Genomic DNA, 16,594 nt, shown 5'->3' with positions numbered 1-16,594 from the left:
TAGCAATACACACTAAACTGAGTATGTGCATGTGTCTACGGGTTCAGTTTGTCTTATCAGGTAGACATTTGAACAAGAGGAGGGGCAGAGAAGACAGGATCAAACAGCCTTTTTACAATGCAGAGGATTAACCCCTTAAGTTCCACAGGGAGTATAACAATCGTGCTTTACTGCATATGCAGACTGATTTCACTGTTGTGGGTTTAGTATCACTTTAATATACACTTATTGGAATTTTGTTTACCAAAGACATGTAGCAGAATACATTTTGGCTTTAATTTATGACTAAATTTGAGTTTAATGGACATTTTTTATATTTCGGTTATATCACAAAAATAAAAAACCCAGTGGTGATCAAATACCACCAAAATAAAGCTCCATTAGTGTGAAAGAAGGACATACATTTTGTTTGGTACAGCATTGCATGACTGTGCAATTACCAGTTGAAACAGTGCAGCAATAGCAAAGCAAAAAAAAGTTTCTGGTCATGAAGGGGGACAAATCTTCCAGAGCTCTAGTGGTTAATCTGAACAATCTTGAAGTTTGTAAACCTACTTTTTTGAAGATCCCCACACATTTACTTCCATGAATTCTGAAACATGTAATCATTATGTCCTGTAAGCAGCACTGCTGTCACACATTTCACAGAGCCTGCCCTCTGAACTACAGAGGTGCTGAGAGGAGGAGTTTCAGGAGGCGGAGCCAGTACAGTGATGTACAGCAAGGTACCATGGGATATGTAGTCCTTAGAAATGGAAAGTAAACCATAGAGAAGTTGCAAAGCATGCAGGGAATCCAGGAAGTTGTGGAAAGAGATGGCCAGCAGACAGGTAAAACTCATAACATGAAAGGAGATTTTTCAAGTAAACTTATATTGGATTGTCAAAAATAACTATTGTTTGCATCACAGTGCTGATGCGATGAAAGTGTATGTTGTGACAATACATTTACTTTTTTTTTTTTTTAAATGTCTTATTGCAAAGAAAAAAAATGGAAATGTCCTTATATTTTTACCTGAATGATGTGTCATATTGCACATTTCTGTCGTTTATTAACAGATTAAAAGTAGTGAGAAATGAAGCAATTGCATAACAATAAAGTGATGACACAAGCACATAAGATAGTAAAGTAAAGGTGAACAGGCAGCCCTAACTGCACTTCTATGTACTATGTTGCTTATGCAATGTACATGTAGCATTTTATTTATGTGCTTGAAATTTTTGTTGTTTTCAGTAGAGCTTTCAACCCAAAGCAATTATTTTCAATTATTATGCTCAAGGAGGACTTGAGCATATTACGCATGGACACGTGAATTCCTACCAGCATATTGAGGTCTTATTGCATACCTCCATTTATCTTGTGGTTTGACACTTTTGCTGGCACATGGACACCAGTTCATTAGCACTAATCACAGCAGGGCCCCTTGGGAGGTTTCATCAGTACAATGAAGGAGGACAGGGATAGGTGTGTGGGGGGGGGGGGGGGCTGGGCCTGTGTCACCCGGTTCCCTCCATTGTTTGGGGGGAGGAGGGGGCTCTTAGGCATTAGGGAGGGCTTCATTTCTGGGGTTGGGGGTGACCTGGGAGGGGTGTTTGGGTGGGATTCCTTTTTGGGGGGGTTTTGGCATGGGGAGTTGTGCTTTGGGGGGGGGCTTTTGGGTGAGGAGTGTTGTGTGGGGGGGTTGGGGAGGAAATGAATGGGTCACATGCACTGTATGTTTCCATTGTATACATTCAATAAATAATTCTGGTTATTAGCCATTGAGGTGGTTCATCCTTTGTATGTAGAGTTTTTACTAGTTAATTCTTTTTGGATGCGTCTCCCCCTTTATACGTTTGTGTGGGGGTACAGCATGAGCAGATGTACCACTCCCAGGATGGGCTCTAGAGGCGTTGGGGGTTTTTTTGTACATTTTATTTTTGGTCCAGGTTGAGTGGTACAGGATGATTATTATATTTTGGTGCATGTATCCATAGGGAAGGGGGTCCCCTCTTTATCCTCCCTCTCCTCCCCCTTTGCCCGCTGGCCTTCCCCTCTCCTCAGGCCTCCCTCCCGTGGGTTCCTATCCCATTCCCTCCTTTTGGTAACATCTTTCCCTCCTATTGGGCCTTTGCCCCGGATGAGACCCTCCCCCCACCTTTCCCCGGTGGGGGAGCTGCCTAATACCACATTCCCTCAGGGCTTGTATGTTCCATGTGGGATATCCCCCAATTTATTTCCACCTCAGGGTGGATTGTTGATAGTTGTTCTCTCTGGCTCACACACACTCATAAAGATGGCTTACCAAATTGATGAAATGAAATAAAGATGAAAATAGCATTTTGTAGGGATGCACTGATAATGTTTTTGTTATCATCGAGTGCAAATAACGATACTTTCGGTCAAGAACTCACCATTACCAATACTTTGCGGTGCTATGTGTGTTCATGGATGCAAATTGCACTGCAAAGAACAGCATGTGATTTAAACAGAAATGCAATTACTATCCAAATTGCATGCGGCTTCCCCACTGCTCCTGTGTGAACCCAGGCTTGTCAGGGAAACCTCCCTGCAGGCATCCCATGCTGAGTCTCAGTGATAGGCGAGGAGAGAAAGTGGCAGGGATTTAAAAATAATAATAATAATAATAATAATAATAATAATAATAATAATAGGTAAACCACCTGCGCTACTCAAAATACACAAACGTTACACTAAATATAAACACACACATTATATATATATATATGGAGCTGCTATCACCTGACTAAAACCTGAATGTGCTAATAAACAATGAAAAAAATGGTGTTGCACTCCCTAAATGGGATCTAAATACACTAACTACAACCCATAAATATATACATTAAACCAATAATCTTATACATATAGACATAAATAATGTGATACTTAGATCAATAAACACACGTGTGTAGAAAAAAACATCACATGATGGCATACATAAGTGAAAACTAAACATGCGTCCCCAAAAACAGGGAAAAAATGTGACTTTGGGTAATGAGTGAAGTGATAGATGAATGACATAAATTATGCCTCAATAGTAAGTGTGTAAAAAATAACACAACAAATGTGAAAGCACTAAAGTGATAAGGTCAGGATAAAACCTGATAAAAAACGTATTAAAACCACATGACCTCCTAACACATCAATGTGTTAAATCAAAGAGATGAGTGACAACCAATTGTCTGCCAGGTGCCATGTAATCCCTAATTAGGATAAATAAGTGTGAACACAAACACATAGAAAACAGTGTTATGCAGGCCATAGATGGGGAGAAAAACGGCAGATTTTTCTTTTAAAAAACGAAAAATCGGTCATTCAAGTGGCCGACGTTACCATCAATGGTAAAAAAAAAAAAAATCGCCCGATTTTCATCCCGTCTACAGCCGGCAAAAAGTGTCCCTGCAGAGAGCTCTGCTATTTCTTTGACAGTTCCTTGACATTTACAGAGGTTGCAACATTGTATCTATTTGTTTCCATTTAGGATACAGATGTTTTTATTCGGAAAGAAATAGATACAATGTTGCAACCTCTGTAAATGTCAAGGAACTGTCAGAGAACTGTCAAAGAAATAGCGGAGCTCTCTGCAGGGACACTTTTTGCCGTACTGGAATTCCTCTAATTTTTCATTCTTCTTCTTCTTCTCCTGCTTCATCATCCTCCTCTTCTTCTTCTTCTTCTTCTTAATCATCCTCTTCTTCTTCTTTTTCATCATCATCATCCTCTTCTTCTTCGTCATCATCATCCTCTTCTTCCTCTTCATCATCATCATCCTCTTCTTCTACTTCTTCCTCTTCATCATCATCATCCTCTACTTCTTCTTCCTCTTCATCATCTTCATCCTCTACTTCTTCTTCCTCTTCATCATCTTCATCCTCTTCTTCTTCTTCTTCCTCTTCATCATCATCATCCTCTTCTTCTTCTTCTACTTCTTCTTCCTCTTCATCATCTTCATCCTCTTCTTCTACTTCTTCTTCCTCTTCATCATCATCATCCTCTTCTTCTACTTCTTCTTCCTCTTCATCATCATCATCCTCTTCTTCTTCTACTTCTTCTTCCTCTTCATCCTCTTCTACTTCTTCTTCCTCTTCATCATCATCCTCTTCTTCTTCTTCTTCTACTTCTTCTTCCTCTTCATCATCGTCCTCTTCTTCTACTTCTTCTTCCTTTTCATCATCATCATCCTCTTCTTCTACTTCTTCTTCCTCTTCATCATCATCATCCTCTTCTTCTTCTTCTACTTCTTCTTCCTCTTCATCATCTTTATCCTCTTCTTCTTTTTCTTCTTTTTGTCTTCCTCTTGCAGGTCACTGCTCATGCGCAGATTTTTTATCGGTAAAAAATCGGCCGATTTGCCCATTATTGCCGCGAAAATCTGCCGATCGGCAAAATCGGCCGATTTTTTTCCAACTTTACCGAAAAAAAAAAACGGCCAAAATACAGAAAAACGGCCGACCAAATCGCCCACTAATGATCCGAAAATCGGCCGATTTTATTTTCGGCCGAAAAATCGGCCGATTTTCGACCCATCTATGGCCTGCATTAGGCTACGTTCACACTTAACAAGCACAGACAGGCTTTTGGGAAGTTTTTTTTACAGTTTCCCAAATGCCTGGGAAAATTCTGCACACTGCATCACATAGTGCTGTTCAAATGGGAGCGTTAGCGTTGCTGGATGCCTCTGGAGTCTGGAGTCAGGAGGAGTTGAAGCCTCCTATTCAAGTTCATGGTGCCGCTCTGCAAATGCCCGGCCGGCGTTTGCGACGCGGTTGCGGAGCAATAACACCATTCAAACTTCATTATAGCGGTTTGTGGGGCTTTTTTAAATGCTTAGCAACCGCCGCTAAACCACGCATGCGGCGTTTGCGGAGCATTGAAAACCAACGCTTGTCAAACGCTATAGGGGCGTTTGGCAAGAGTTGGAAAAACAGTCAAGTGTGAACGAGACCTAACAACACCATAACAGATAGTGAAAGAAAAACTTTTCAAAGAAAACTGCCTAATGCTGAAATTGGTGCCACTAAATCATTCGTATATAATGGGCAGCACAGTGGCTAAATGGCTAGCACTTCTGCCTGGCAGTACTAGGGTCGTTGGTTCAAATCCCAGCCACGGCACCACCTGCCTGGAGTTTGCATGTTCTCCCTGTGCCTGCGTGGGTTTCCTCCGGGTACTCCGGTTTCCTCCCACACTCCAAAGACATGCTGGTAGGTTAATTGGATCCTGTCTAAATTGGCCCTAGTATATGAATGTGAGTTAGGGACCTTAGATTGTATGCCCCTTGAGGGTTAGCGACTGATGTGAATGTAATATATATATATATATATATATATATATATATATATGTGTGTGTGTGTGTGTGTGTAAAAGCGCTGCATAAATGGACGGCGCTATATAAGTACCTGAAATAAATAAAATATATAATGGCACAAAAGTCCCCTTGTGCACTCTTCAAAGAGTGAATCACATATATTGGTGATATGAGTGAAAAAAAAAAAATCAGGATCCTCCAATGGCTGAATTGCCCCCTCACCTTATTGCACCAACCTAAAGGGCCAATGAGCCTTCAGATTGCCAAGTATATTAATATGACCCATCCACATCAATGATTCAGGTTAAGCAGTAATGGTGGTACCCCCCTTTACATGCAGCACTGAGAATGACCCATCCAGATATCCAAGCTTCTCCCAGCGACAGGATGCTAAACTCAGCCAACTTGTTCTTGCTCTGGTCTGGAGGCTTTAGGCGTCGCCCAACCCCATCTGCTGATTGATGAAGCAGCTTCCCAGCCTGTCCATCCACATCACTGATTAATGCTCTAGAGCAGTGGTTCTCAACCTTTCTAACGCCGCGACCCCTTAATACAGTTCCTCATGTTGTGGTGACCCCCAACCATAAAATTATTTTCGTTGCTACTTCATAACTGTAATTTTGCAGTAGGAGGAATAGTGCCACGTCATTGGTATCAGTGGGAGGAATAGTGCCCCGTCATTGGTGTCAGTGGGAGGAATAGTGCCCCATCATTGGTATCAGTGGGAGGAATAGTGCCCCGTCATTGGTGTCAGTGGGAGGAATAGTGCCCCATCATTGGTATCAGTGGGAGGAATAGTGCCACGTCATTGGTGTCAGTGGGAGGAATAGTGCCCCGTCATTGGTATCAGTGGGAGGAATAGTGCCCCGTCATTGGTGTCAGTGGGAGGAATAGTGCCCCCTTCATTGGTGTCAGTGGGAGGAATAGTGCCTCGTCATTGGTGTCAGTGGGAGGAATAGTGCCCCGTCATTGGTGTCAGTGGGAGGAATAGTGCCCCATCATTGGTATCAGTGGGAGGAATAGTGCCCCGTCATTGGTGTCAGTGGGAGGAATAGTGCCCCATCATTGGTATCAGTGGGAGGAATAGTGCCACGTCATTGGTGTCAGTGGGAGGAATAGTGCCCCGTCATTGGTATCAGTGGGAGGAATAGTGCCCCGTCATTGGTGTCAGTGGGAGGAATAGTGCCCCCTTCATTGGTGTCAGTGGGAGGAATAGTGCCTCGTCATTGGTGTCAGTGGGAGGAATAGTGCCCCGTCATTGGTGTCAGTGGGAGGAATAGTGCCCCGTCATTGGTGTCAGTGGGAGGAATAGTGCCCCGTCATTGGTGTCAGTGGGAGGAATAGTGCCTCATCATTGGTATCAGTGGGAGGAATAGTGCCCCGTCATTGGTGTCAGTGGGAGGAATAGTGCCCCGTCATTGGTGTCAGTGGGAGGAATAGAGCCCCATCATTGGTGTCAGTGGGAGGAATAGTGCCCCATCATTGGTGTCAGTGGGAGGAATAGTGTCCCATCATCGGTGTCAGTGGGAGGAATAGTGCCCCATCATTGGTGTCAGTGGGAGGAATAGTGCTCCATCATTGGTATCAGTGGGAGGAATAGTGCCCCATCATTGGTGTCAGTGGGAGGAATAGTGCCCCATCATTGGTGTCAGTGGGAGGAATAGTGCCCCATCATTGGTATCAGTGGGAGGAATAGTGTCCCATCATTGGTATCAGTGGGAGGAATAGTGCCCCATCATTGGTATCAGTGGGAGGAATAGTGCCTCATCATTGGTGTCAGTAGGAGGAATAGTGCCTCATCATTGGTGTCAGTGGAAGGAATAGTGCTCCATCATTGGTATCGGTGGGAGGAATAGTGCCCCATCATTGGTGTCGGTGGGAGGAATAGTGCCCCATCATAGGTGTCAGTGGGAGGAGGAATAGTGTCCCATCATCGGTATCAGTGGGAGGAATAGTGCCCCATCATTGGTATCAGTGGGAGGAATAGTGCCCCATCATAGGTGTCAGTGGGAGGAGGAATAGTGCCCCATCATTGGTGTCAGTGGGGGGAGGAATAGTGCCCCATCATAGGTGTCAGTGGGGGGAATAGTGCCCCATCATTGGTATCAGTGGGGGGAGGAATAGTGCCCCATCATAGGTGTCAGTGGGGGGAGGAATAGTGCCCCATCCTTGGTGTCAGTGGGGGGAGGAATAGTGCCCCATCCTTGGTGTCAGTGGGGGGAGGAATAGTGCCCCATCCTTGGTGTCAGTGGGGGGAGGAATAGTGCCCCATCCTTGGTGTCAGTGGGGGGAGGAATAGTGCCCCATCCTTGGTGTCAGTGGGGGGAGGAATAGTGCCCCATCCTTGGTGTCAGTGGGGGGAGGAATAGTGCCCCATCCTTGGTGTCAGTGGGGGGAGGAATACTGCCCCATCCTTGGTGTCAGTGGGGGGAGGAATTGTGCCCCATCCTTGGTGTCAGTGGGGGGAGGAATCGTGCCCCATCCTTGGTGTCAGTGGGGGAGGAATAGTGCCCCATCGTTGGTGTCATTTGGGGGAGGAATAGTGCCCCATCGTTGGTGTCAGTGGGAGGAATAGTGCCCCATCGTTGGTGTCAGTGGGAGGAATAGTGTCCCATCGTTGGTGTCAGTGGGAGGAATAGTGCCCCATTATTGGTATTAGTGACACCAATGATGGGGCACTATTCCCACTGACACCAATGATACTTACCTTGCAGACCCCTGCTCCAGCCTGGGCTCGCTCGCTCCCTCCCTCTGCCATGGTACCGACACTTACCTGTCAGCTGTCTTCCTTCTCCGGCCGCTCTCCTCCTCTTCACTCGCTCGATCTTCGCGGTGCCGCTCGGCTCCTCCTCTCCAAGCTCCACCTCCTTGCCAGTGATTGGCCGCCTTTGTGCCTCTCCTGAGCTACAGTGCCGGCGGCCAATCACAGGCGAGGATTGATCTCGAGGTGTGTCCAGATGACAGGGGCGGCATGTCATCCCGCCCACACCTGGAGACGGTGGTGGCGGCGGCGAGGAGCGGTGTCTCGGTTCCTAAGACCATCGGAAATGTGTTTTCCGATGGTCTTAGGCGACCCCTGTGGAAGCGTCGTTCGACCCCCAAAGGGGTCGCGACCCCCAGGTTGCTCTAGAGCCTCCAGAGCAAGAACAAGTTGGTTGAGTTTCGCATCTTGTCGCTGGAAGACGCTTGGATATCTGGATGGGTCATTCTCAGTGCTGCATGTAAAGGGGGGTACCACCATTACTGCTTAACCTGAATCATTGATGTGGATGGGTCATATTAATATACCTGGCAATCTGAACGCTCATTGGTCCTTTGGGTTGCTGCAATAAGGTGAGGGGGCAATCCAGCCATTGCAGGATCCCAATTATTTTCACTCATATCACCAATATATGTGGTTCTCTCATTTGAAGAGTGCACAAGGGGACTTTTTCACCATTATATATGAATGATTTAGTGGCACCATTTTCAGCAATATGCAGTTTTATTTCTTTCACTATCTGTTATGGTGTTGTAACACTTTTCTATGTGTTTGTGTTCACACTTATTTATCCCAATTAGGGATTGCATCCCACCTGGCAGACAATTGGTTGTCATTCATCTCTTTGATTTAACACATTGATGTGTTAGGAGGTCATGTGGTTTTAATAGTTTTTTTTGTATCAGGTTTTATCCTGACAGTATCACTTTAGTGCTTTCACATTTGTTGTGAGTTATTTTTACACAGCACTTTCTATTGAGGCATAATTTATGCCATTAATCTATCACTTCACTCATGACCCAAGTCACGGTTTTTCAGTTTTTGGGGACGCATCTTTAGTTTTCACTTATTTATGTCATGTGATGTTTTTTGTCTACACACGTATTGATCTAAGTATCACATGTTATTATTTATGTCTATATGCTTCAGATTATTGGTTTAATGTATATATTTATGGGTTGTATTTAGATACCATTTAGGGAGCACAACACCATTTCTTTTCATTGTTCATTTAAAATCCCTGCCACTTTCTTTCCTCTCCTTGCAGGGTTGACAGTTCAGACTAGATGGCATCTTATTGGTCAGCACTGTCACATGGACGGTGCTCCCGTTACTTCTTTATAACTTTCGACACTCCCCGTAGTGGATCCCTAAATCAGTGTTTAGAAGATTAGACTCTTATATTACCAGCTTCCTTTGGGGATCTCATCCTCCTCTGTTGGTCCATACTTCATTGACTATGGACTTGGCTTGGCCAGATTTCCATCTATACTACCTGGCAGCTATGCTTACCCATGCTCACAGTTAGTTGATTTCAGACAACTCCAATTCTTTGGTTGTCCTGGAGGCTGCTCACCTTGGCTCCTATGAAGCTCTTCGTAACATTTTGTATGAAGGTATCTGGGCTCCCTTTTACCTTACATTATCAAAGACAGCAGTGGTAAAGGCTTGGAATTGGATATTACCTAAAAGCCTCGCCCTACTCACAGTCCACCTCATATGCCTCTTTGGTTTAATCCTAACATTCCTAAATTCCTGTCTATCCCTGATCCACCTGTATGGGCCACCAGGGGAGTGAAGAACATGTGCCATGTTTGTGAAGGTGGTGCTGTAAAGACCTTTTGATGCCTTGAAAATCCAGTTCAAACTCCCTAATTCTTTACTATTGTGGTTCCCGCAACTCCATCACACCTGCGGGGTACAGCTTGGTGACTCCTCTCTCATCTTCCAACCATGTGATATGGAGACATTCTGGGAGATGACTCCTTGCTAAAACCTTTATTGAGTATATACAAAGCTTTACAGCTCTCGATTCAGCACGAACTGGAGAGGCTACATGCCTCTTGGGTGGCAGACCCATATGGAAGAAAAATATATTTGAAATATATTTTAAAAATATTCTTCCCAAATATATTGACATATATTTCAAATGCTACAATTTTGGCCATATTCAATATATTTCAAAATATATTACAATAAAAAAAATATATATATATATATATATATATATATATATACACACACACACCATGTTGAAATGCGTTTTTTATTACAAAATATATGAAAAATATTTTTAAAAATAAATTTCAAATATACTGTATGTCTTTAAAAATACAAATCTACATTTTTGGAATGCATTTACAAATATGTCAAAATATATGTTAAAATTACTTTTTATATATGTTAAAAAAACTGAATATATTTAAAAATAATATATTTTTAAAAATATATACTTTTAAATATATTCTTCAGATTTTTTCAACATATAAAAAAAAGTAATTTTAACATATATTTGTAAATGCATTCCAAAATGTAGATTTGTATTTTTAAAAACATACAGTGTATTTCAAATGTATTTTTAAAAATATTCATATATTTTGTAATAATGCTTTTCAACATACAGTATGTGTGTATGTATATGTATGTGTGTGTGTATATATATATATATATATATATAATTTTTTTTATTTATTGTAATATATTTTGAAATATATTGAATATGGCCAAAATTGTAGCATTTGAAATATATGTCAATATATTTGGGAAGAATATTTTTATAATACATTTCAAATATATTTTTCTTCCATGTGGGGAGGTGCTGGAGTTGGATGGGGAAGACTGAGTGGACATTTGGGAGTACCCTTTCCTTCAGTTGGTTTCTGCCAGAGACCGCCTAATTCAATTTAACCACTTGCCCTCCAGAGGATTTACCCCCCTTCCTGACCAGGCCATTATTTGTGATGCGGCGCTGCGTTACTTTGACAATTGCGCGGTCATGCAATGCTGCACCCAAATGAAATGTATGCCCTTTTTTCCCACAAATAGAGCTTTCTTTCGGTGGTATTTTATCACCTCCTGCATTTATTTTTTGCACTATAAAAAAAAAATGCCAACAATTTTGAGAAAAAAAAACTATATTTTTGACTTTTTGTTATTAAACATGTCCAGTAAAAAAATTTTCGGCATAAATTTAGGGCAAAATGTATTCTGCTATGTCTTTTGCGGAAAAAAAAAAATCCCGACATGTGTAAATTAATTGGTTTAAGTGAAAGTTATTTACATTTGCGGTATAGATACTGGATTTTTTTTTTTTTTTTTTTTTTTACTAGTACTTTTACTAGTAAAAAGCAAGTTTGTCGCCCACTGGTAAATGTTCGAATTTATAGTCTTGTATTGGAATGTTTGTTCCTATGATTTTGAGTCGGGGAATGCCCAGAAGGCTCTGTATTGTAACAGCCTTTGCTAAACATAAAGTGGTTGTAAAGGCTGAAGGTTTTCTACATCATGTATTCTATGCATAAAGGTAAAAAATCTTCTGTGTGCAAAGCCCCCTAAATCCTTACCTGAGCCCCCTCTGATCAAGCAATAGTCACCATAGCCTCTGCTGTCTGGGGACTCTTCCTCCTCATTGGCTGAGACAGCAGTGGGAGCCCAGAGGGCGGGGGCGGGGGCGGGGCCCACCCTGTATGTGTATGTATGTATGTATGTGTGTGTGTGTGTGTATGTATGTGCGTGTGTGTGTATATATATATATATATATATATATATATATATATGATAGCCCTGTGTGTATGTGTATATATATATATATATATATATATATACATACACACACACACCGCCATTTGTAGATGCTATTACTTTCTCGCCAACCAATTAATATACAATTATTGTGATTTTTTTTTTTACCAAAGACATGTAGCAGAATACATTTTTTATTATATTTTATAACAATTATTTTTTTCTTAACTTTTGGTTTTTTTTCATTTATAGTGCAAAAAAACCAGTGATGATCGAATACCACCAAAAGAAATCTCTACTTACGTGGAAAAAAAAATATAAATTTCATATACAGTGTTGCATGACCACGCGATTGTCATAGTAGCACAACGCCGTACAGCAAAAAATGGGGAGGGGGAGGTAAATCATCCGGAGGGCAAGTGGTTAACAGTGCAGATTTTTGCAGAGAAAAAAACCTGCACGATTCTAGAGTCGTGGTCTGAACAGGGCACATAGATAACAATTGATTTCGTTGTGTAGAAAAACTGACGTCTCTGGTGTGAACGAGCCCTTACAGATTAGTTCCGCTTTAAATCACCTAACACGTAGCCATTATAACCGATCACTACTGTATAACCAGCACGTAGGAAGATGAGGCTGGTCGTAGAGCCGCACAGGGAGCATGCGCAGATGAAGCGATGAAGCCAGAGCAGCTGGGGATTATTGGAGTACGAGACGCCCCTCCCAACGCCTCCTTGGTGTGGAACCAATGGAAGAGATGACCCGCCCACGTACCACGCTATTGGTGTAGGAAGAGGCAGGGTAGCCGCTTTTTTCGTTGTGATTGGCTGAGCTGGGTCTGCTGGTGGCTTGTTTGTTGATGGTTGTGGCCCAGGGAGGAAGAGGAGAGAAGCCCGAGGTGAGGCCGGGGAGAGCGGTGATCAGGGTGAGCGGTGTCCGGGGATCGGCCTTCATAATGACTGATCTGATCTTCACATCCCGGCTTAGACAGGGGCTGCTGAGGGACTGAATGTCCCAGCATGTCCTGACAGTGTCTGACTGCCAGAGCATGCTGGGGGTCCTGGGGGGATAGGAGACATCATGTATCTGCTGGCAGGGATCCCGGATCTGTATAGATTGCTGTGGACAGGACTGCTGGAATACACTGACAACATGATGTACACTAGAGTGTATGTGTGATCACAATACATACTACTGATCCAATCCATGCAGGGGGGCCCCCACCACATCATCCATGCAGGGGGGGGCCCCCCTCACATCACTGACTTCATGATGCCCGGTAGAGTGTATGTGTGATCACAGTACATACTCCTGATCCAATCCATGCAGGCCCCTCCCATCATCCATGCAAGGGGGGGCCCCCTCCCATCATCCATGCAAGGGGGGGCCCCCTCCCATCATCCATGCAAGGGGGGGCCCCCTCCCATCATCCATGCAAGGGGGGGCCCCCTCCCATCATCCATGCAGCCTCTGTGTGTATCGGCATCATAAACCGTGGCCGTGGTGTTTTGTTGTAGAAAATACACTTTTCTTCCTATTGGTTGTCACCGGGTCCTGCTGATCCCCCTCAGCCGCTCTACACCCACTTCCTGCTGGTTGCGGTGTAATCTTGTGTATTATGTGTACCCCAAGTCTAAAGCAGGGGTCTCCAAACTGTGGCCCTTTGCTTGCTTTTATCTGGCCCTTGGGGCACTATTTCATCTACTGATACCACCAATTGGGTAGAATTCCCCCACTTCCACCAATGAAGGGGGCACAACTCCTTCCAATGACACCAGCAATGGGGCACAATTCCTCCCAGTTGCACAATTGATGGGGTCCAATGACATCAATGATGGGCAGAATTCCTCCCACTGACACCAGACAATGGGGCATTATTTTGTTTCTACTGACACCAGGACCTTTTCTACTCTCACCAGTACGGCCCTCGTAAAGTCTGCAGGACAGTAAACTGGCCCTTTGTTTAGAAGGTTTGGAGACCCCTGGTCTAAAGCATTGGGAATGAATATCCTCCCCTCATACCACAAGGTTTAAGTGCTCATTTAAGTGTTCCTAAACCCACAACAGTAAATTCAGGATGCACTTGGCCGGAAACCGAAGCAGACAGTTTTTAAACTTTCTTTAAAATTTAATTAATGTGGCTGACAATTTTGCATTGAAGTCAATGGGGACGCAGTTGTGCATGAAAGTCTATGAGACGTGGTTATGCATTGAAGTCACTACCAGGCGTTTTTGTCATGAAAGTCAAGGAGACGCTGCGCTGCATTGAAGTCACTGTGTGGTGCTTCTGCATTGAAGTCAATGGGGACGCAAACTTTGCTTGAAAGTCCGAGACATGATTTTGCATTGAAATCACTATGGGGTGTTTTTGCATGAAAGTCTATGAGATGCAGCTTTGCATTGAAGTCACTTGGGGTCATTTTTGCATGGAAGTCAAGTTGTTACAACTTCACATGAACGTCTATGAGACGTGATTTTGCATTGAAGTCACTACACGGCATTTTTGCATTGAAGTCAAGGGGATACGATTTTGCATGAAAGTCTATGAGATGTGATTTTTGCATTGAAGTCAATGGGGATGCGATTTTGCATGAAAGTCACTACAGGACGTTTTTGCATGAAAGTCTATGAGACGCGACTTTGCATGTATCAGCAGCTTTTTTTTCTATCCGCAAAATGCTGATAACACTATTTTCAGCCAATATGTTTCTGCGGTATGTATATGCAGTAACGCATGCTTCTTATACTCACTGTGGAACCTAAGGGGGTAATCCTCTGCATTGTGTAAAAAGGCTGTTTGACCCTGACTTCTCTGATCTTCCCCTTCTTCTACTGTCCCCCATCCATCTGCTGGTAGTACAGAGCTCTAGGGATCACTATGTAGGTTTGTTTTGGGGGGGGGAGAGTGCATGTAATGCACAGGACCAATCATCACTCTCCAGACAGAGGGTCAGGGGTCCTGCAGCCTCATAGGGTAGTCAGAGAAGAATGAAAACTCTTCCTATAAGATTAACCAGTGCTCTGCTGGACACTGATAGAAGTCACAAGACTGCTCTAACTGCTGATGAGAAAAGGTATTTAGCAGTTTATATTTAATAAAATAATTGCATTTCCATGTTGTGTGTACTGTGGGAGACCAGATATAGTGAATGCAGGGTCCGGGGAGAGGGGATATGGTGAACGCGGGGTCCGGGGAGAGGGGATATGGTGAACGCGGGGTCCGGGGAGAGGGGATATGGTGAACGCGGGCTCCGGGGAGAGGGGATATGGTGAACGCGGGCTCCGGGGAGAGGGGATATGGTGAACGCGGGCTCCGGGGAGAGGGGATATGGTGAACGCGGGCTCCGGGGAGAGGGGATATGGTGAACGCGGGCTCCGGGGAGAGGGGATATGGTGAACGCGGGGTCCGGGAGGAGCGGATATGGTGATCGCGGGGTCCTGGGAGGGAGCGGATATGGTGAATGCGGGGTCCTGGCTTTAGGGACACTTTAAGGGCTAGTGTAGACCGTATAGATGCATCTGTGCGCAAGTTTTTTGCATGTTTCTGGCAGCCTGTTCAATCCAGTGGACTGCCAAATGTGAGGGAACACATAAATAGTACAGTAGGCACATTTAAAAAAAAAATGTGCCGCACCAAACTGCACTGCGGTGGTGGCCATAAATGCATCCGCATTTGTTAGATGCGTGGGGGTGCCATTAAGAATTAGTGACACCTGGGCACATCTGCAGAGGCAGCACGTTTCTCACTCGCGTGCGGCAAGTGGTGTGATTCCAGGTATGGCAATTAATACATAGTTACATTGTTCCAGGTTGGACCAGAGTAAGTACATTTCTCCTATACCTATGGAAGCTGGAAATCACAGTAGTAGGCACCTGTAGTACAGAGATCCCCAACTTCTGGGCCCTGCTGCATTGTGAACACAGAAGGTGTGTCAGTCTTTGGCACAGGTACCATTTAGGGAACACTTTGCTTTTTTTTTGCAATAAATGCAAAGCGTTTTCTAATTGGACAAGATGGAGAGGAGTTGGGGGAGGGGTTGACATGATTTTCACCCCATCCAATCAGAAAAAACTTTGCATTTATTGAGGAAAAGAATAGTTTTTTTCTGAATGGTACCCGTGCTGGGTTAGCAATCTCCTGTTTGCTGGAGAAAAGAGAAGAGTACAAAGAGAGCAAGGAAGTGAAAGCTTATGCCTTATTCTTCTACCTTTGAGACTTGGAGCCGGTTCACCCCGAACGCATTCCTGTGCGAATTTTCAGCCCCATTCATTTGTATGGTCTGAAATCACACTGGATTGCATCAAAACCAGTGGTGCACCAAAATGAAAATTATTATAGTGCCAACAGTTTGCTCAGCGCTGTGACAAACATTCTGGTGACGAAACCAAAAATTCAGGATGCACTTGGCCGAAAACCGAAACAAACAGTTTTTTTAAGTTTTAAAAAAAATGGAATTAATGTGGCTGGCAATTTTCCACTGAGGTCACTAGGGGGCGTTTTTGCATTGAAGTCAATGGAGACTCGACTTTGTATGAAAGTCTGTGAGACGCAATTTTGCATTGAAGTCACTAAGGGGCGTTTTTGCATTAAAGCCTATGAGACGCAACTTTGCATAAAAGTCTATGAGATGCGATTTTTGCATTGGAGTCACTAGACCACAGGCGATTAAAAAAAAAGGAAAGAAAGTTCAGCGCTCATAAAGAAATATAATGATAATCAATACCTCAATGCTTTAGTGTAATAAAATGAATACAATAACTGGTGACTGTAAGTTAATAAGCAC

General features: G+C 43.6%; 1 protein-coding gene across 2 annotated transcripts in view; it reads left to right on the top strand.

Annotated features, from left to right (window-relative positions):
* The first annotated feature begins 12,606 nt into the window (after positions 1–12,606).
* Positions 12,607–16,594, top strand: part of LETM2 (leucine zipper and EF-hand containing transmembrane protein 2) — a 48,157-nt gene continuing 44,169 nt past the window's right edge. The window contains exon 1 of one of the 2 annotated variants that reach the window (XM_089661312.1): positions 12,607–12,708. The gene's annotated coding sequence lies outside the window, so the exon portion shown is untranslated. Of the gene's footprint in view, positions 12,736–16,594 lie in introns of both variants that reach the window. The other variant, XM_089661311.1, reaches the window with a different exon arrangement.

This window comes from Staurois parvus, unplaced genomic scaffold, assembly GCF_062004578.1.
Source record: "Staurois parvus isolate SC_StPar_1 unplaced genomic scaffold, SC_StPar_1.0 ptg001328l, whole genome shotgun sequence".
Taxonomy (NCBI): domain Eukaryota; kingdom Metazoa; phylum Chordata; class Amphibia; order Anura; family Ranidae; genus Staurois; species Staurois parvus.
This window is presented reverse-complemented; position numbering and strand designations above follow the sequence as displayed.